This window comes from Ambystoma mexicanum, chromosome 8 (assembly GCF_040938575.1).
Source record: "Ambystoma mexicanum isolate Mex_15411 chromosome 8, UKY_AmexF1_1, whole genome shotgun sequence".
Classification (NCBI taxonomy): Eukaryota; Metazoa; Chordata; class Amphibia; order Caudata; family Ambystomatidae; genus Ambystoma; species Ambystoma mexicanum.
Genome location: NC_090929.1, coordinates 321,358,317 through 321,380,992, shown reverse-complemented (window position 1 = coordinate 321,380,992; position 22,676 = coordinate 321,358,317). Strand labels below are relative to the sequence as shown.

Below are 22,676 nucleotides of genomic sequence, written 5' to 3'. Positions count from 1 at the left end.
GGGTTGCTTATATAGGGCTTAAACCTGTCTAGCAGTTTCTTTAATAAAATGGACTCAAGCTGATAAGACTTGTTTGCACATTGTACGTTTACATACATACATATCTTAAAGCCCATTTACAACATGGATACACGGAGAGACTCTCCAAAGTCCAGGACATGTCACGCAAAAAAGTACATAGAATTAATTGTCTTTATGTCCTGTAATCAAAAGGTTGTTGCACAAATTGCTGAAACAGCCTTCAAAATGTGAAGGCTGGGATTACATGGTTGCCAACACGATCCAGTCGATTCTGTAGTTGCTTATCCGGTCCCGTTTTTTTTTTTTACTCTGTAGTCTGAGACTTGCAGTTCCACTTTTCCCATTCTAGAACTATTTGCAAAAGCAGGACTGGAGAAGCACATACAGATTGGAATGGGTAATGTTGGCAACTATGTATTATTTTAATGAAGTGCCTCTGTGATACTCCAGTATTCTTTCTCCTCCGGTTTATGGGCACTACATTGTCAAGTGATTTAGCACACTTAAAATGTAGAGATTTCTAACAGGACTGCAAAACAAATGGCCTCCTGTTGTAGTAAACCTGATAAGCTTCTATTGTACTAAGAAAGAGTGGGTCCTTCAGTAGTTTATAGGAGCACTGTCAGCAGTGATTCCAACTCCACAATTTTTTAAGTGATTTGTTTGGTCATGGAAATTTGATTGTCATGGCATAATTGATCTAGGCATAAATTGGGAAGGAGCACGCAGTGGTGGTACAACTCTGTCATCAGGGTGGGGGGGAATAGGGAGCATGGAGGGGGCGTGCTCACATTCTGCACACTCCCTGCAGATGGGGAGCATTCCATTTCTTTAGGCCCTGAAATGAGAAGAATGGTTCAAGCGTGAAAGATCGATGTCTCAGGATATTGACAGCGATTGGTAGAGCATAGTGCAAAAAGAAGGCCCTATTCCTTGATGCTCTCGGATAAAAGCAGCCAAGGAAATTGAACAAACTAAAATAACACAAACCTCAGCAGTAAAATCAAGATTGGGCCTCAGCAGGCGTCACTTTGTAGCCATCCTCTTTCTTTGCTACTGCCACAAAGATGTTGATTGATTGCAAAGGGCACTAGAAATGGAATCATTGATTCCACCATCAAAAAAGTTCCAGAGAGAATGGGGGATGCTGGGAGAGAAAGTAGGGGGTAACCGGAATAAAGAGCTAATTCTTCAGGATCTTATTGAATTTAATTCAAAATTCAATTAGCTAGAATTATCGGCCCACCAGGAATTTGGGTGAATGACTTATTCACTTCCAAGTTGTTCCCTCTGAAAATGACAGGATTTCCCTCTATATCAGTGCTAATCAACCTTAGAACAGCTTGCTTTCAAAAGTATTGTTGGCCAAAATGTTTAAAAGAGTAGCCCATGAATATAGTTGGTAACCCTTGCAAAAAATGTGGAGACACAAAACTAGCTGTAGATTAATAGAGCTCCTGAAATCACCACAGACTCTCAGCGGGATTGCTAAGCCTTGAATTTCCCACGTGATTGGACTACTTAATGCACAGTGACGACCATGGGTTTGGATCAGAGATTGCAGTCAGATGAGCAGTGGTTGAGAATGCCCGGGGCAATTAAGACCTTTGCCTCACTCCATCCCTCACAAGATCATGAATCCTTGTCTGCAGAAATGCATGTGCATGCAAGAAATAGTTCTTTAGATGTCCGAATAAGGTAGGCCTCGCACTAAAAACTGAATTCCCATTAGTGCAGTAGTGATCAACTGTTGCTTGTGAATGAGCAGTGTGCGCTACATCAGAAAAGTACTTTCTCTTTTAAAAATATTTTCAAATGTAATATTAGATCAGCCAGGAAGACCCAGAACCCCTGAACCTCTTATCAGGTAAGATCCCCTGAATATGTGTTTCACTCCTCCTTCCCAACAGCCCATTCCCATGATCACCACCGATCACCAACCACGCTGGCTGCTCACCAGCAACATCATGGACAAAACATCACAGCAACCTCACCCATGTCACCATACACCAAATCACAACTTCATTATCCACCATTACTCGAAGATTGATGCTTGCCAAGGTCTGCTCAACAATCAACCATGCAACTGACATTGCTGACCTCATCACCACACATGACCTGGATGTCATCTTCAGTACTGAGAACTGGATGACGTCCAGAACTGGATGACGTCCACCTCCACCCACATCCTAGATGTCCTCACCCCAAAGGGCTACAGAATTCTTCAACAAGACTGTCCAAACAAGATCGGCAGAGGCCTCACCATCTTTCACAAAGCATCGTGGCCATGCACCCAACTGGATGTTACGAAAATTGGCTCTTTTGAAAACGTATTCTGCCACTTATAGCTCTCCCCAACTGACAGTCACTTTTCATCGCATCTACAGACCACCCAATCCCTCCTTTATCAAAAACTTCACAGGCTTGGTCACCACCATGTCTCTCACGCATACCAACAGCATCTTCCTCTGTGACTTTAAATCCCTGGCAACCCAGGAACCAAATCAATGAAGAAAGATCTCCACTGCCTACTCAACACACTGAACCTCACACAGCACATGAAAGAACCAATTTACAGGAAAGGTAATATCCTCATCTTCACCACACTGCCCACCCTTCATCACACCTCTCCTATTCTGGTCAACTGGTCGGACCATCTGGCAATCCCCTTTAAGATTAGTAACACCACACCACTCAAGAAAACCCATTGGAAATCAAGCCTTCAGAACCTTTGAGAACTTCCCAGTGGAGGGTCTCGCAGAACACATCACCAAACTCAAGCTCACATGAGCTGATGTAACTGACAAACCAGCTTCTTCAAGAACTCAACACCACACTCACATCCAACATCAAACACCATGCCCCAGTGAAACGGTGTACCCTTATGCCTAAACCTTCAGCACCCTGGTACACTCAAGAACTCAACCTCAACAAACGACCCAGCAGAACATTAGAAAAGAATTGGCAAAAATGCTGCAGCGTATCCAACGTCGCCCTAGTCAAGAGACTCGGTGCTGCACACATACAACTCTAACACTGCCAAGGCCAACTACCACCAACATACCATAGCCAAGACCAACGGTGAAAGAAGAGCCCCCTTTAAAGCCATCAAGCAATGCATCAACCCTCTGCCCGACTCACCTGTAGCACAGTCCATCGAAAAATCCACTGCCATCAACTCTTTCTTCATCAAGATCAACATGATCTGCCAACAAGTAGACACCAACTGACATCACACTACACATCCCATCCCATCTCGCAAAACCACAACTACCTGGACAACTTTCAAGACACTAACTATGGAAGACCTGACTGCCACCTTAGCATCCCTAAAGGCCACATTGAATGCAGATGACATCCTCCCTAGCTCCTTACTCAAGACCCTTCCAACTGAAGCACTCCTCCCTTACCTGACAATCATCAAGAGCTCCTTAACTCGAGGCACCTTCCCCCTCAACCCTCAAGACCAGACAAATCCTCCAGCTTCTTAAGAAACCAACACTGGAACTTGATGATCTCAGCAACTATGGCCCCATTACCCATCTTCCCTTTCTAGGTAAGATCCTTGAGAAAGCAGTAGCCACACAACTCCAACACATTGAAGCCAAAAACCTCCTTCGGTCCTACCAATGTGGCTTCAGTCCTAGATGCAGCACGGAAACGGCTACCAACAAGGTGATGGGCGATTCCCTTAAAATACTCGATGGCCATCCTTGCCTCCTAGTTCTCTTTGCCCTCTCAGCAGTAGACCCCGAGACACTCACTGGCAATGTACATCGCTGCATGGGGATCCGCAAGATCACCCTCAGTTGGTTCAAATCCTACCATGCAAAGCACCAACAGTTCATACTGTGAGGGGTCAGAAATGCGAGACAGACGAGCAGATAGAGTTCTCACAAGTAGCCATTTTATTAAATAACGGTGAGATAAACGCCTCGCTTTCCCTAACCGAACAAGGATTTCCCTAAATATCAAACTAAGACTAAAGGAAAACACTCTAATATCAAAAGGTACCTCTCCCTCACACTTATACATGCAACACAATCATACAGGTATCATATGGCCATTTAAACTCAAAATAACAGTTATATTCAAACAAACCTTGTAAACATGTATTCTTGTAACTAGGGTCGGATCCCATTCCCCAGGATCAATTCAAGCATTTCTTAACAAAAGTTCAAATCAAGGAAGTTATTTTCTATAGCCAAATTTTGTTCCAAATACAACAAAGTTTGTTTCACTCCACAAGTCTTCCACTTGGATTGCCTTATTGCTAAGCAGGATTTATCACTCTTCAAAATAATTGTCAAAGTTTTCACAAACTCTTGCTTGATGAACCCAAAAGACTTTGGGCCTCATTACAACCTTGCTGGTATCCTGGCGGTAGAGCTGCCAGGATACCGGCAAAGGCTGTTACCATTTATGCCACTCGGTCTGGGGGCATTGCAGCCAGATTACGAGTGCCGGCAGTGTAAATCCCCATTCATGGAGTCCCATTTGACTCCATGAGGGGATTTGCATTCCTTACTGCCAGCGGCTTTTAGCTGGAGGTAATCCAAGGTGCCGCAGCCGTAGTCGCGCGGTCCAGTAAAGTGCTGGTATCCGTGGATACCGGCACTTTTTTACCAGACCGCCAGACTCAAAATGAGCCCCTTTGTCTTCACACTTTCAGTCAGTCTTCCATATAATTCCTCTTCTTTGAATAATAGCCACTTTTACATTTCTTCTTCATAAACAATGTTTTGTCCGGATTGTTTTATCATAGTTCATCTCAACACATTAGTGGTCTTTCCACTTTCTTTCTACCACAACATTCAACAACACAGCAGTACTTTAATTGTCTTCCTAGTCCACTAGCCTGCCAGGACTAACCACTAAAAGTCCCTTTCCTGGTATACTTGCCTGCCAGGATAAAACTCCTACCTCTACTACAAGTACTCTGTGGTGAGGCTTGCTTCAGACTTTCCACACTTAGATCCTCAATGTGGAAAGGTAACCAAAGAAAACTGTTTCTGAGAAAGGTCTTTCACTTTCAGGAACAACATTAGAGTTCTTCCATAAGGAAACAATACCCATTGACACTGTTTGTTGCACTGATTTGTTTGCTACATGGTTAGATTTCTCTTCCCCTTGATGATTTCAACAAGGGGGGCTTCTACCCGGCCACCTTTGGTTTCCTTCTACAATACGAGTTAGCTGTTGGTAAGGTTTCTTTTTGAAGATTCTCTCATTAGGAAGGCTGTATGCCCTTGTATGTATAATTGCCTTTCTTTGGCTTAGGCAATACTGGTTATAATCTTCCCAGTTAAGTAATCGCTTTGTTCAAATAAAGTCCCCTCTCTACTTTGGCAATGGTGGTTACAATATTTCTCCACTCGATCTAGCTCACTATAAGTGCTATGCCAAAAATGCTTCAATTCATTATTTCAGTATTCAAAAAGGTTACTTTGAATCAGTGGTCTATTACGCAGTGCTCCGGGGTTACCCAACGAAGGCCAATGCAACAGTCTTTGCCTGCACTTCTGTTCGAGTCGTTGCCGCTTTAACTTCTCTCGACAACACCTGGGCATCTGACAGCTCCGGTCACACTCCTGTGGCTTGCGTCTTCTATAAAGGGAGCCTGCCTTGCTCCTCGCATACTCCGGTGAACGCCAAACACCGGAGTAGGACAGAATTAAGAGATCAGAATTAAGAGAGCTTTTGCGAAATCTCTGCCTTTTGGGTGCCCGACTTCTACGAATCTCTCGGCACCGTGACCTGCTGGAAACACAGTGGCGGCTCCAGCATATTCTTCATTCTGCTGCTCCCACTGATGCTGTCTAATGGCCTGCACCTGAAGGGGCTTTAAATATTCTAAAGTCCTACTTAGGTGTGGATCATTAGAAAAACTAGACTGCACACTACAGTTCCACACCTCTGAACCCCTCTTCTTCATCCCAGTACCTAGAGCATTATGGGACTTGAAGTCCCTAATGGTCTGATTCATTTTAACCTCATCTAATTCACTCTGTTTTAATGGTTTATAAAATATACCATTAGGGGAGGCTTTCAAAGGAATTAGTGGCTGGGTCTTTGTTTCATAATTCCAACCCAAGGTGGAATTATAACTATCAGAAGTAATGGTACCGATTCTTTGATCCTTACATATAATTTCCAGGTTGACCATAAGGGTTTTCACAAGTGACAATTCATGTAATCTTGGGAAGCGAAGCCCTACTACGATAAGTCATTGGGTATCCCAGTATTATCAAAACCTCACCCCCCAAAGAAGATGAATACTGCGTCTCTCCTAACAGAGTCCTACTAGTCCCTTGGTAGACTTCTCCTCCCAGGTGATCCACCCGGCATATACCACTCCCAGGTTTAGGACCAGGTAGCGGCAGCCTTCTCCTGACCACCTGGGAGAAGACTTTAGGTTGGGATTCTGTGAGGACTCTGTAGGATTCATCACAGTACAAACAGATTTTCCACCAACTCTACCCATCACCTGTGGAGTTCCCAAGGATCCATCCTGTCCCCCGTGATCTTCATCAATCTTTACATGGAACCACTCGGGACCTTTCTCTCCACACAACATCCACATTCACCAATATGTTGATGCCACACAGACCTAGGTCCAGAAATCCTCCATCAAAGACATCCACAGGCTCAAGGCCTGCCTCACATTGATCCAGTACTGGATGTCCAGTGCTTACCTGAATCTATGCCCCTGCAAGACTGAATTCCTATTGCTGACTAACACTGAACACCCTGACATCCAGATATCCAGATATGGCTCTCCGCTATGACCCTCGAGGGATTCACTGCCCAGGCGTCCCCCTGTGCCAAGTCCCTTGGGTTCAACATCAAGAGACACCTCAAGTTCGAACAGCACATAGCAAGGAAGACACAAACGGCCTGGTTCCAACTCTTGCTCCTGTGGAAAAACAAGTCCTTCATCCCAGAAAACTTCAGATCCACTGTCATCTCCCACCTGGATGGTGGCAATGCCCTTTAGGAAGGCATTTTGGTGACTGCCCTGGGACCCTTGAAATGTGTCCTGCAGGCTGCAGCAACACTCATTTAAGGACTACACAATTTCGACCACCTCACTCCGACCCTCATCAAACTTCACTGGCTCCCACTACAAGCCTGTATCATCTTGAAATCCGGTTACATCATCAACAAAGCTGTCATCTTGAAGTTCACAGCTACCTCACTGAGAAACTCAGCATCTCCGTAGGCCTGCAATCCACTAGAAGTAAGGAAATGTGCAGACTTGAATTACGACAGTGCACGTAGGAAAGAACCAGAAGACAGTCCTTTGCTGTCTATGCTCCAAGACTCTGGAACCTCCTCCCCATCAGCATCAGACTTCCCCCATCACTTCTACAGTTCAGGAAAGAGTTGCAGACCTTCCTCCTCAAGGAATGGCTCTTCCTTAACACCTAGGTCAACACACCCTGCACTCCCCACCCTACTTAAGACTCGGTGATCTGCTCCCCACTGTCTCCCCTGGTTTCTTGTAGATCCCTTCCTGCCAATTGCCCACCCTAGCCCTCCCCTGTTAGCTTTCTGCTCCTCCTTTCTCTGCTTCCCTCACCGTGTTCTTCCACCTATGATTGTAAAGTGTTCTATTGCTTCCTGGAGCTTGGTCTGTGCTCAATAAATATCCCAATAATAATAATAATAATAATACCCACTGTTCTCAGGTCTGCATTGGCACACCTGATTTTTACCCTTGATTTGCTCAGAGGCAGACACTTTGCCATAGTTGCCCAATTGTAGATGCTGGGTATTTAATCTTTCCCCCATTAAAGTGTTGCACCAAGCAGGTATTTCCACATAGTGAAATGCAGCAGATAGGAAGCTGGAAGCAGAGCAGTTGAGGAAGTACATTCTGCCACCCGTGCCACAGATTTTGTTGTGTGGAACCTGGAAGAGGTTTATAGGGGTGTTCTGCCACCTGTGCCACAGAATTTGATGTTTGGAACCCGGTACTAGTTTTATAGCAGTGTTCTGCCACCCATGCCAGAGAGTTTGGGGGTTGGAACACAGCACTAGTTTTATAGGGGTGTTCTGCCACCTGTGCCACAAATATTGGGGTGCACCCCACTTGAGGGGGTTCCCTGCCCATGCCTTGGGGAGTTGGGTGCTGGTACCTTAGGGGGTGGTCCTCTGCACCTGACATGCATTGAGTGGGTGTCTGTGCCCTTTGCATTTTGAGCTTTGATTATTTGTTCTCATAGTATGTTAATGTTAAAGGACATTTGTACCGCGCACTATCACCACCGGAGTGGTCCCCTGGCTCTCTGGCGCCTCTGAAAGAGGAGGGGAGGTTGAGTTAGTGGGAGGAAGCAGGGAAAGTGCAAGAGAGCAGTGATGTGCTGTTGGCGGCCTCAGCCCGGTGGGTCCGTTGGCTGGGCTTGGGGTGTTTGTGGCCGGTAGTCGTCGTGTACTGTTGTGCAAGACTATGTGTGTTTGTTTTGTTGTTGCAATGTAGTGAGGTTTGTGCGGTTTGTTGTGCTGTAGGTTTTGGTTGGGTTTGGTTTGGAGTTTGAGAGGTGTATGCAGAAAGGGAAATTGTTAGTAGGGTTGGTTAGTTTGCGTCTCTATCCTGAATTGAGGCGCTCGGCTTGCGTAGTCTCCCCTGATGCGGCTCTGTCCTGATCTGGGTCTGACTGGTAGACAGGGTTTCTTACTCCTCTGGCCCCCACCTCTAAAATGCTCTTTCATAGCTCCCCTTATCCTCCCTTCCTACTCCTGTGGCCAGTGCACCTGACTATGTCAACCTCTCAGGTAGTGTGGTGATAGCCAATATCTCGACAATTCCACGCTACTGTGGTACCTGGCGGTAACTAAGGGGTGGGCGATAGTGTCGGTGGGATTGTCTGGGGTAGCTGACTCAGTCTCTGTGCATGCCACCTGTGTTCCAATCTATCCGGCGTCACCCATCCTGGTGCCGTGGGAGCTACCCTCTCGGGCCGGGGATGTCTGTGTCCTCTCCGGCTTAGTCGTCCTTTTTCCAGTTTTGGTTTCCAGATTTAGTCTGTGGTGTTGAAGAGCCAGGTTTTTAGTGATTTCCTGAATTTTAGGTGATCTCTTTTGGGATGTTCCAGGTTTTTGCGGCTAAGTGGTAGAAGGAGGTGCCTCCAAGTTTTTTCTTAAGGTATGGTTTGAGTTCCAGGCAGATTTTGTTGCTTGATCGGAGGGGTCTCGTTGGTATATACTAGAAGATGAAAGGTGTGCTGTGTTTCAGTACACCTTAGTTGGTGGCTGCAGGATGAATGAGGGTGTTTTGGGATCATGCGGCAATGCTGGTGTGTTCAGAGTTAAGGCTGTTTCCTTGGTCTGAGTGTCTGTGGTAGGCCTGCTACAGATTATGAGTGTATTGGATAGTGGATTGGTCACTTTGCAGGTCGTTGAAGGGACTATGGTGATGGGAGCACGAGGCATGTCTCCTTGTTCTTCGGAATGGAGTGAGTGGGATTTGGATTGGAGTTTTGGAGTTTGGAGTGGATGTGGCCAGAGTGTTGTTGGTTTCATACTTTGGTCGCATTACCCCATGTATTTTCCCTCACATTTCTTTCCGTACCTTTATCTTTGTTGAGGAGATGTGTTGTGTCTTGTGTTCCCGGTCTTGGTCTTGCATGAATGCTTGCCTGAGAATGCCTGATGGAATGTTAGGCCTATGGAATGTTGTGGTGTGAGTGCCCCTGAAGGTCAGTCGGAGTGAAGCAGCCTGTGGGAGAGGAGGCTGGTGGATGTCTGTACCTTCCTACTTACTTACCCTTGGACATACCTGATGTATATACCTTGTCACTGAAACTTAGTAAAGAAGTTCACGTCCCTTACCCGAGTATCAGATCTTTCATTTCACTCCGCAACAATTTCCCTTTCCTGAACCTTATTATGACCCTACTCTGATGGTGATTTCCTGTCATGCATTTCTGAAAATATTGAATGCAACATTTTTATGCAGGCCACCTCCCTACTGCTGCCAGAACTGTCAAACATTCAATTTAGAAAGTTCATCCATTGTGCACCCTCTAATGCAAGGCCCTTCCAAGCAATGGGCATGGCTACATTGATTGAATCTTACTGCATGTCCCCCCACCCTCCTCCCTTTGCCGTCTCTGCCTCTTCTGGCGACACCCACAATGCCTGCCCATAAACCCCTGCCCCCATCTCCCCACTCACATTATCCAGGGTCTCCCCCGCAATGTCCGACATTCCCCAGCTCGGTCTGCCTCCACTCGCTCCAACATCCGCTTCCACTCCTCAATCCAGTCATCTCCGTCTCGACGCGCCCTCGCCACATACCCCTCCTGATGATCTGCTGGCCCGGGCGATGCAGTCCCCTTTCGGTCTCCATGCAATGCACATGCTTATGAAGTGTCATCTCAGCAATGTGTGGCTCGCACTGCTAAGCTACCTCAGAAGCAGTGGATGGTGATGGGCCCAAGTGAAGTCCTAGCCACAGTTTTAAGGTCCCTCCTTCCTCACATCTCCCCACAGGTCATGAAGGCTCGCTTCCAGCAGATCATCTAAAGAAAGAAAAACTGGCCACTTACTGTAAGGAACGCGCATTCGGGTCAAACTGCAGGGGCCAAAATAAACAAGCGGAGACAATGGGGGTGTCGCCGCCTCTCCATGGGGGAGATGGAGGACAACCAGGGAACTTTGATTGTTGGTGTCAGCAGAGATTGCGAAATGCCAGAGAAATCGAAGGGCAGCAGTAACTTGAAAGAATTTAGGAAGCTGCATCGTGAACTCTATCAGCGCATCACCTACAGCGGGGTGCCAGGTATGCACAGTTGGCTCAGCCCCTTATAGAAAGGACTATTGCTAATTACCCCGACTCATTTGGGAAATCCATATAGGGAAAGATGTTCCTTAAGAGGGATGGACAAAGCCTTATTTTGATGGCTGTGCATTGCAATCGGAGCTGCCAGCATTAGATTAACGCAAATCTTGAAGCCTACGTTGTTCTCTGATCAGAGAAGGTGGGGCAGAATCCACATTTTGCCATCACATGGGTGACCTCTACAGGTTAGTACCGGGGCATGAAACCACGCTTGTTCATAAATTAACTCAAGATGACTTTCTTGGTCATAAGCCAATCATTAATCATACATGATGGGTGGTGTTCAGACTTTTTCACGGAGTGGGGGGATCAATTCACCAACAATGAGGACTAAGAGTACAGTTGTTTGAAGGCTGGGTGGGGTCAGCTAAGGCGTGCAGTGTCCATAGGTGGCCAGGAGGATCGCACAGTGGCACGGTCTCCATGGGCAGTGCTTTGGCCAGTGCAACGCCAGTCGACTTTGTGGATTTTATGCTGGACTTTCCTTCAGTTGGGCCTTCATTAACGCACTCTTGGTAAATCAAGAGGCAGTTTACATATAAAAGCAGCATGCAGGGCATTATTGTAAAGGAGGAGACTTCATGCAACGCATGAACACTATTCACAATGTAGCCACAGGCCCCAAGTGACACCTTTTCCTGACTTTACTGCTTTTTCGTTTGTTTTTGTTCTTCTGCCTTGAAGGTCTGTGTGGTCTCATTCTGGTAATTGCAGCAATGCCAACATCTGGCATGGTGCCATGTCCCATCTGAACACTATATCTGACCTATTGTTTCACCTTTATTGATGAACTGTTGGCATGCCACAGTTCGTCACCAATTTCCACCTTTGCACAGTCCATTGCCTTTATAATCTCCCAATGTTCATCTGACATTTGGCATGTGCTTCACAGCAGCCAGATATCGGCTTGGTTCTATACCAATGAACATGCAGGTCACAAAGATTTTAGCTCCATGCGAAGGAACTAAAGATTTTGTTCTCCCGTTGTCTCCATCAGAGACTAGGACTGGCCAGTCTGCTACTTTGTGCCCATTCAGGAACAATGAAGGTGATTTCTAGGTCTGCCAGCCATACTGCCCACATGTTGTTTAACCCCCCACCCTTCTACCTAGCCGCAATACCTTGAAAAGATCCTGCCAGGCAGTGAGGAATTGGTCCAAAGCAAAGTACTCCATGGACCAGTTGCCACTGTTTGCTTGGAGCTTCACACCCAGAGTCTTGCATCCATTTTTACTGGAATTGAGCTAAAGAACTAAGAGTGCAGCATGTGTGACATCTCTGCACCCATCCCCACACCTCCATACACCTCATGCTCAGGAAATTGAATCCTCCTAAACTGATTTTTGAAAAGCAAAATTTGGCAAAGTCTGCTCAAGGCACCCCCGTACCAGCCTCGCATGCTGCCACTCTGAAGAATCTGGTCACCAAAGAAATATAGCGCTCCCACACGCTCTAGCCAACCTTGTAGATCCCTCACTGCAGTCTAACTAGCATGCACTATATTGTCTCATGTTCAGAAGAATGTGTCTAGAGAACTGAGTGACTGATCACCAGCAGTACATCCAACAGCCACATGTTCAGTTTCTACATCTAGACAGTGCCCTTTCCCCCTCCACTATGCTCGATCAATCATGTTTCATTAGCATGGCCTCTCTTAATTCCAATCAAACGCTGTGAAATTCTTGCCCGACAGCACATAAGACAAGTGCCCGCTGATGTAAGCAACGTTCTGGAGCGCTCTTCCACCATCCACCCACCATTAACAAATGGACACCGGCACAATGCCATCGCAAACCTGGCCATGGAACGCCTGGTGAGACTGAGTCTAATTCAAACATAATGCTTACTCCTGCAGGGGAGGGTCACGCTGTGGCACACTCACCAATCCAGCACACCTGAAAGGCTGAAAGACCCTCGCATGAACTTGGACATTCATGGTAGCAGGCCACAATAGCATAGAAATGGCAGTCCAGTGGATTAAAGGGGGGACAGGGCGTATGACCCCTTTTGAACTTTTGCTGGTCGAGCACCTCCCCAGAGGAAAGAACAGCCAGTGGTTGGTCAGTGGAACCAGGTGAGACAGTTCAACAATGGAGGTGTGAATGGGAAGGATAAAAAGGGAGGGCAGGAAATGTGAAGGTGTGGGGTGAGGTAAAGGGAAGAGCAGGATGACCAAGAGACCAGCTGGAACAGGAGCCTGGATGACATGTATTGAAGGAGTGTGCAGGATGAGGTATTGTTTGGGGCGGAGAGAGTGGTAGTGGAGTTTGAGTGGGAGTGATTGGGGTTTGAGTGGCATTAGTAGTGAAAGAGTACAGAGGGAAAGGAAGGCGACTGAAGGAAATGAAGAATGATTGTGGGAAAAGGTGTGAGTGGAGTGTGAAGGGAGTAGTAGTGGTGTTGATAGAGGTGGTAGTGTGGAGAGGGGAGTAGTAGTGTGGAGAGGAGAGCAGTAGTGGTTTGAATAGAGGGGTGGTAGTGGTGTGGAGAGAGGGGTTTTGGTGATGTGTAGATAGGGACAGTATTGGCATGGTGCAGAGATTAGTAGCTGACAGAGTAGTAATGAGTTTTAGAGAGAAGAGGCAGTAGAAATTAGTAGGGGTAAGGTCAGAGGGTAGAGACGAGTAGTATGAGGACCAGCATTGGAGGGACAGAAGTAGGGAATGAGAGAAATGGAGAAGACCGTGGGTGGAGTAAGGAAAGTAGGAAGTGTAGACAGGAAGAGGGGGAGAGTGACAGTACGATCCAGGGAGAGGAGTAGTTGAGCATTTAAGGAAAATGCTAAGAAGGGTCAGGGTGTCTGGAAGGCATTCATATATTTGTTTGAATATATTTGGCCGAATGATACATTTGACCAAATTTGGCCTGTACCATTCAACCGAATATATTCGAAAAAATTGGCTAATACATACCGAACATGTGGAGCGGGGGTTGTGGGGGTATCCCCCACACCACATGTTCGGTGTGTATTGGCATTGGGGGGTTGCGCGGGTGTCCCCGCTTCCGCGATATTGGAGGCGCGGGACGGAAAAAAAAAAAAAAAGGAAAAAAAATGAAAAAGGGTCCCTGCAGCATTGGCTGTGACCTGCGTTCGAGGGACAGATCTGACGCCACAGGGTTGAAGCAGAAAAGGCGGCGGTCGAGCAGGTAAGTAGGGAAGGGGGTGGGGGTTAGGAGGTGTGGGTGGTGGTGTTTGATCATTTCAGAATTTATCACAATTAACAGTTTGCTGCAATCAATTCTCATACAATCAAACACCCCTAAACCGTCTGGAAGGCACCCCAGATACAACCAAAACATTGCGGGAAACTGTAGAGCCGGGTGCACCCATATTGTTCCCTGAGGGAGACTAGATAGAGAAGGCATATTTGCCTTTATTTTTTATATTTGTAAAGCGCACTTGCATCTCAGAGGCATTCAGGCGCTGTTGCAAGAAGATGTCTTAGTTACAAGGAGGATTCTTTGCTCAAGGTTACAGTGAGCATGGAGCATAAACGTCACAGATTACATTTAAAGGTAATTACTGGTTACATTCATAAACTGTTCCGTCGACCTTACAAGGCATAGTGAGTAAAAGCCCCACCCACAGTATAGGCTTAGTTATATGAACAACATAGTTTGTATAGCTTTCCTGTAATCCATACTTTGCACCTAGCACTTCATGCAAATTAAAATAAAGGGTTACCCTAAACTGTTCTCTTCGTATTCAGTTTATTCAAGCTCCCTCCTGTGACACTGCCCTGCTGTTAACACAGGCCACAGACATAGCTGCCAAGTTTCCCAGTTCCATGCGGAATCTTTGAGCCAATCCTGTTATTTTTCTTCACACTGCATGCTAGGACTTGTAAACCCAACCTTGTGATTGGAAAAACGAAACTACAAGTTCCAACATGCAATTGCAAGCAAAAAGCAGTACTGTGTCACGCATCTAACTTGGAAGGAAAGTACAGATATGTTCTGATCAATATGTCTGGAAGCCGCGCCAGTGGACATGGCCATGTGTTTGTTTTCTACTTTTTGTTGGGGATAATTTTACTTCAATATTTCCAGGTTATTAGGGAGTGAACGAGAAATCGAAGACTGAATGTGACAAGGCCTGCACACAGGCCCTGTCAGAGGAGAAAGGGAGCTCAACCCAAACATCCCACGGTGCCCATGCGAGTGTGTGCAGGAACCCTCCCCACCTTAGCTGCGATGATGGCAGCGTGCCCGCCGCAGAACACTGGCGGGGAGAAGCTGCAACGAGAAGCAGCAGAAGGAAGACACCACGTAGCAAAGACTCTACTGGTCTACACACTCTCCAGAAATAGAGCCTTATTAATGAAAGGCCCACCGGCCCACCTGTGACATTAAAAGGCCCACCAGAAAGCCTCAAACGTGGTCTTGCAGAAAGATTTTTACTTTCTTTGCAAGAGATGCTGCCAGAATAGAGGACAGGGCTTACAAGCCCTTCTTGAAGCCTCCCTTAGGACTTCCCCCACCATACCCCCTTGAGCCAGGTAAGTGATTGGACAGAGTGAGTATCCAATCCTGGGAGGTGGTGGGGTATTTAAGAAGGTGCATGTGAGTTGTGCAGTATGGGTTAGTTGGGTGAGGACAGGTGGTGGAGGACGTCGTCCGAGAGACCAGAGGCGGCGAAAGTGAAAAGGAAGGCAGAGGCAATCAGTGAGAGGGGGTCTGTGGAGTGTTTGTGTGTGAGAGTAGGGAGTGTGTGAACTACCGATAGAGTAGAAAGTGGTAGTAGTTTGGTGTGGTGGTAGTAGCAGGAAGTGGTAGTTGGTAGTAGTGGACAGCAGTTAGTGGTCGTATTGGGAGTGACAGTAGCGGGAGAGGGTTTGTGAGTAGTAGTAGGAGGAGTAGTAGGAACAGGGGAAGGAGGAAGTGGTGGTAGCATGGTAACAGTAGAGGGGGAATAGAAGGTAGTGAGGAGGAAGGAAGGTGATATTAGAGGTATTGGTGGTAGAGTGGCGATTGGAATAAGGAACGGCTTAGCATCCAAGGGTGGAGGGAGGAAGGCAGACTGTGGGAGCAGAGGAACAGTAGAACGGCAGGCGGGGAACATCCCGGGGCCCTGTGTAGAGACCCGTCGGCAGAGATTGTGCATGCAAGGGGGACAAGTGGAACTGGGCAGAAGGAAGCACCAACCCATCTGCCCACAAAGTAGTAAGCAGGGCTAGGTCGGGGACATTTAGAAGAATCCTAGGGAGTTAGCCAGCCATCGCCTTAGGGATACACTTTTAGCCTAAGGCAGAAACTCAGATAGTAGGGGTTACCTTTCGATATTACTAACATCCCACAGGGACACCTGGGACAAGGAGGTGGGATAAGGCCAGGGAAAGTTGAGAGAGATAGAGGGACGGCCCTAGTGCCAAATCTCACAAGAGGACCCAGTAAGCCCTAAAGAATCTTGAAAACGAAGTCATTCTGACCCTTTGTATTTTAATAAACACCCTTGGACTTCCTATCAGAGTCGGCGTGGTTATTTGTGGCGGACCACCTCGTCACGCTGGACCATGGCCAAAACCCATTATTAACCCCTAGATAAATGTTCACCATGCACCAGCCTTGCAAAGGTGGTCCTGATGCCCGCCGGCCACTTGAAAGTAACTCTCAACCCGAGTGCCACACTGATTACGATTCTTAAAGGGCTAAAGTAGCTAAATTCTCAAAAAATTCCTCAAAAACCCTGGGAGCACTGTTGCAACTGGCACCAGAGCAAAACAGTCCTAGCAAAAACAAAACGTTGTGCGCAGGATGGAATACTTTAATAGCCCCTCCCAGGAAGGCCCTTACCAAATGATAGTATGTCAGCCTATGACTCCCCCGACCCCCAACTGTGGTAGAAACTTATTTCATCCCTTCTTTGTTGTAACCCCAACCCCCTCCTCCCCAAATCAATCACGCTGTCCGGTTGAAGCGAGTTGGGGGTCTTCATCAAGACCCATTTTAGGTAAACCCACCATATAATTCATGCTCTCCATAGTAACATGCGGATTTGCAGTGGTGCCCCAGCTTTGTAACCACCAGAGTTTAGAATCTGGAGAACAGTCATATGGTGCTCTGCCAGCATTGCAAGATGGAAGGCGTGGGCTTCCTCAGACATCCTTTAACCAAGGGTCAAGGTAGGATTGCATCGGCAGGATGAATGCTTCATAGCCCTGCTGCAAGAACCGCAAACATCTACAATGTCCTTATGTGGGAAGCAAGTAACGCTTTCATGGAGGCCATATCTGCATGCGTTCAAGAAATCTGTTTTATGGGTGAGAATTCAGCTTTTCTTTCTACATTCACCATGATCCCTCCAGCCGGTCTGTGAGCGAGAGGAAATGGCATCTGAGGTTAACGACCCTATTCTGCAGACATATTTTCACAAAACGACTGTCCTGCCACCAGGCAGCATGCTCATGGGACCTGTGAGAGCCAGTATTAAATTCCTTTTCCCACAAAACTCAAAATAAACCCGGGTACTGGTCTACAATGGTGACTTTTAGAGCTTGCTCCAATCCGCATTCCATTGCCGGATTTCACCTTGCACTCCCAATGCATTCCGGTCCATGCAGTCTTAGTTTTCAAACCCCACTTAGACTGCACTCAGTTGATGGAGTCATGATGAACAGCACCTGGCTCAATGAATCCAGCGGTGTGTGACCAGGGAGCCTCTCCACCTTGAGAGCCAGTGACTTGCAGCGTCAATCTCTGTGGGACCTTTGCCATGAGGATCCAGTCTTTTCAGCCAGTTCCCTGCTCTGACCCCCAAGGCCATTCTTTGAATACGGACCCAGCTAATCTCAGAGTCTCGCAGGGGTTACATTTCCCTTCCTCTTGAACCTACAGAGTATTCGCTCCCGATAGAATGTTAAGTAAGATTGGCTGCACCTGTAGTACAAATAGTTAAATGAGCCCTGTCGAGGTAAAGTGTGAGGGCGCGGTATCGGATGACGGAGTAAACGGGTATAGAATTTGACTTGATTGAATCAAGTCGAAAGGCCTCCTGGGATGTAATGTTCGGTTCCCTTCATTTAAGTGCAGCTGTCCCAGCAATGAGGGAGATGTGCATTTAAACAATCATTCTGCAGGAATGCCCGTGATTCTGTTTAGTCTGGCGGCCTTCCGTGTTTAATCTGTGGCTCTGACAATACTATAAACGAGGCAGGGCGACGCTTTGCACAGGGATGCCCTCTGACTCCTGCTCGTTTAGCAATGTACGATCATGAATCTTGTTTTTAATGATATTTGATTTTCTTCTCAACCCGCTTGTTTTTGTGGTTTGCTGTATAGATTGACGTTGGCATTTGCCGTTTTTATTTTCAGGTGCACGGTGCTTGGCTACACGCCGGTCTGAATAAGTTCGGAGAGGTGCCAACAGTGACTGGCGGCCAGTGGCTGGCATAACCATTGATTGGTCGTAAGCTCATTTGCTCTTTTGCAGAGAAGACGCTGTCCCTTACAAGCCCTCTCTGTAGGGCAGTGTACGTTGACGCTCATTGATGGCGGAAGTGGCATAACGCAACTTCCTTCAGCCTATAGAAACCACGAACTGTTGGAAACACCAGCTAAGCCACTTGCAAAACAGAGTAGCTTCTGCATTTAACCTCTAAACTGTGTGGAGGTGCAAGAACATCTATACCAGTGGTCTTCAAACTTTTTTGGCCAGGGCCCCCTGAGCAAAATTTGGGCAGGTCGGGACCCCCCAGAAATGCCAAATGGACAGTATATATTGCGCGCCGTCACCTGCTCCCATCAAAGTCGCTGGGCTCCCTCATCCCACTCCTACCCAGTCGCTGGTCTCTCCCCACCCCATCACACACCCAGGGCTCTCCCCACTCTGCTCCCATCACTATCCCATGGTTCCCGCCCATTGTGCTCCCACCATAGTCCCTCGGTTCCCCCATCCCGTTCCCAACACAGTCTGAGGGCCAGTGGCGGCTGGTGAATCTTTTTTAAGTGGAGGGGCATTAAGGGGAGGTTCGGGGGGTTTCCCCCTGTGAATTTTTTTTTAAATAATAGGTTAAAATGTTGCATTGTAGAGCATACTTTTAACAAAAAATGGGTAAATAGCCAAACAGTTTGCAATTGTTGCTGGGAGTCCAGGGGGCAGGCATTGATATTTTATTTCTATCGCTCGTACACAAGTGTTTCAGAGCGCGACAAGGCAAGGGAGGGGAACAGAGGAGAATAAAACAGCGATCTTACTAGGCCCAGTGACATTGAGAACGCGCAAGTGTGAGGGGAAAAGTGCATGGAAGGGGGGAGAAGTGGAAAGTGCGAAGCAGAGGAGAAACAGATAAATAACAATAAATAAATAATAAAGGCAACAAACAGTGGTAGTGCAGCCAGCAATTTGCAAGTGCTACGTTTAAGGCAGCAGACAGGGTAGGTCTGATAAGTGCAGGAAGAAAGATGGTTCTCCTCAAGTTTTAGAGTGGCAGGGCGCTGTTCCAGAGGGAGGCCCCAGCCGAAGACAGAGATCTACCCCCAGCTCGTTTCTTTGATAAACGACTGACCCTGAGGGAGTTGGAGGTAGAGGAGTGAAGAGCTCGAGAGGGGAGGTATTTGCGGAGGAATAGCTGAAGGTATTTTGGACCGAGGCCCCAGAAAGCCTTGTGGACAAGGCAGAGGGTTTTGAATGATAGATGTCCGGTAAAAAGATACCATCCCTGTCCCCTGGGCCCCACTGGTCCTAACACAATGAACATGATTATGTGTATATGCAAGGCGCTGCACATTCATACAGCAATCACTCTATCATTCACATGAGCATCCATCACCATACACTCACTCATAACGCATCCATACACATGTTTAAATAAAAACAATGAACATAAACGTACCTTCTGCATTGGCCTGTGTGTGGGTGCTGCTCCAGCTGCTCTGTCCGTATGTGCGAGGAGGCGCAGGAGCTCCCCCTCGGACATACAGACATGCAGTGCCCCAGCCAGCATTTCCAATGAGCTATGCAATGCTGGCGAAGCAAAACGCCCCAGCACTTGCATGGCTCAGTGAGCATGTGCGGCTGGGGAACTAAACTGAACTGTCAAAGGGAAACAGTGTTTCCCTTTGACAGTTCAGCCAGCCCAGGAGCACTCCATTAGCTGGATAAAGCAGCTGAGGGAGTGCTCACTGTTTCACTGGGCTGGCTCCTTAGCTCCTCCATAATGGGTGAGGGGCCACTATGCAGTTAGTAATGTTGACCATTGTTGCTGAATATATCACAATTTACTTATATTTTAACACAAAGCACCCCTTTGGGTACTATTGAAACAGTGGGCTTCATAACTACTCTGGCGGTAGCTGTGCCGGTAAAACCGGCACGGCTGCCACTGGAGTTGCATCCGGGTCTGGCACCCGCGAATGGGCAATTACTAGATCATGCCGAGTTAGGCGGACATGATAATTGCCCTTTCGAAGGTGCCGGTAGATCCCCATTCCCATTTGAGCCCCATATGGCTCAAATGGGAAGGGGGAGCTCGGATGCACCGGCACCGTTAATAACGGTGCTGGTGCATCCGACGAGCTGAGGTCAGACCTGGCGGGGGCTGTCAAGCACCCACGAGCACAACTCTTACTATGGCGGAACGGTAGCAACGGTGCCGGTAGCTTACCAGCACCGTTGTTACTGGTCCGCCATAGTAGTAATGAGGCCCAGTCTGTGACTAAAGGAATGAATATCCATTTACAACTGTGGGCCACTTTTTCATTGTTGCCTGAGACAGTTTCATGCTTCAGCCCGCCCATGTGGGCCACCCCTGCCCATTTCTTCCAATCTAAAAAAAAAAAAAAAAAAAAAAAAAATCTTTTTTCATGCTGAGCTCTCAGGGCCCCCCTGGGATGCACCCGCGGACCCCTAGGGGGTCGCGACCCACAGTTTGAATACCACTGATCTATACAGACATGGCACCACCAAGGCATGACATCACGTTGCTCTTTATTGCAACCATTTCTGCAAGCAACCCCTCCTCGCACATTTTACTTCTCAAACAATCATTGATTATTCACTTAATATCAGTGAGGAAGCTTGAGGTATGTCCCGGAACCTCCACCAGCTTGTGCTCCGGTCGACAGACTCAGGATTGTTCCCGTTCTGTGTCGGCCTTAGCGGTGGGCCGCCTGAGCGTCTGCCCGCGGGCGCCCTGCCATTAGCACCCCCCCCCACGTCAGCTCGGGGAGTCTTGAGTCTTTCAAGGTCTCCCCGGAGCTGGCGAGGTGGGAGAAGCGCGGTAGGTGGCCTATTGAAATTAAATGCGCTCCACTCTCGGGAGCGGAGCGCATTTAACAATAGGAAGCGGATGCCATTTTTGTTTTGCCGCCCAGGCCGCTACAGCCGCTACATTCGCTGCCAAGTTCATCCCTGGCTATATGGTCTTAGCTTTCAATGGGTTTCTTTCGTTTGTTATCACACAGCCAATATAAACCTCATGATGGGAGGGCTTTCAGCCATGTTTGTCTAGTGCTGCTCCCTATCAAAACACTTCAATCCACTCCGAGCCTCATGCACGAATCATTCAACAGTGTGCATGCACCTCACGCGATTGTTGGGGCAAGTCACCTCGTTGGTTGATAAGGTTTGGTTCTTGAGTCAGAATCTTGTAGTTTGAGCTTAAAAGAAATGAAACAATACCAATGGACATGGGTTCTAAACTGGGCGTGAGCATGTCCCTCTAAACTGGCATGAAACAATGAATTAACCAGCAGAGCAGCATCTGCAGAGGATCTTGCGAGCAGCTGTAGCCTGGAGGTACAGAAGAAGCACACTACTGTGCCTTGAAGGAGATTGGAATCCCAAGGAAACGAGGAGAGAAGAGATGGTGGCGTGACTTGGAAAAGGTGCACTGGTCAGTCCAATAACAACGCTGAAACAGTCCCCACTGTGGTCCCGCAGGACATGCAGAAGAAGCCAGAAGCAGTACCAATGCTGAAGCCGTTCTGAATGGGAGAGTCAAACAAACCCTGGAGGTGTATCGGGCGACGCTAGCCTGTAGATACAGAGGTAAAGAAAGGGAGAGGCAGGAGACCCAGAAAGGGGTATGGGAATGAGAGACCGATTAATGATACTCATCCCAGTGAAGATACACATTTACCAGTGTGATAGCTACGGGCACAGCCTAGCCTACTCATCCCAGTAAACAACTGCGGGACACAGCTATTCCTCCCAGTGAACCTATTAACATTTACCAGTTTAGGAATAATTGCGGAACACAGCCTACTCTTCCCAGTGAGCTTACTAATATTTATAAGTGGGGGAATAACTACAGGAGACATTCTACTCGTCCCAGTGAACCTATAAATATTCACCAGAGTGAGAACAAATACATGACTCAGTCTACTTGTCCCAGTGGAAAGAGCAGAATTCACAGGACTGAGCAGCAACAAGGTGTGTGCCCTACTCGTCCCAGTTAATGGATAAGAGAAATGAATAGCAAGAATATCCCTGAGGAAAAGGAAGACCCTGAAGCCTGTGAAAGGTGATACAGTGGGTCAGAACCAATAGGTAAAAGTGGTGGGGGGGTACCACCCCAATCTTACAGAGGAAGTAAGAGTAACAAACCAAAACAAATCTGATAAACCGTTTTGCTTATAAAGGAATAAGTAAACAGAGGAACATACAGAAGCAAGGACAATAAAAGGAACCATCGAGTCCCACCAAAGTATGGCTTAATACACCCTTTAAAAGGACAGTGCAAGAAGTCATAGCCCAAAAGTGACAAACCAAATATTGGGAGGAGAGGAAGTTCACCATTAAAAGAGAATGGGATGCAGAGAGCCTGGTGAGAAGAACTAAAGGAACTGGTCAAAAGAATAGCCAGTATCT

At 47.4% G+C, this 22,676-nt stretch overlaps 1 protein-coding gene across 1 annotated transcript in view; it reads right to left on the bottom strand.

Moving 5' to 3' along the window:
• ENTPD2 (ectonucleoside triphosphate diphosphohydrolase 2) overlaps nucleotides 1-22,676 on the bottom strand; it is a 289,034-nt gene that overhangs the window by 74,913 nt on the left and 191,445 nt on the right. The window lies entirely within an intron of this gene.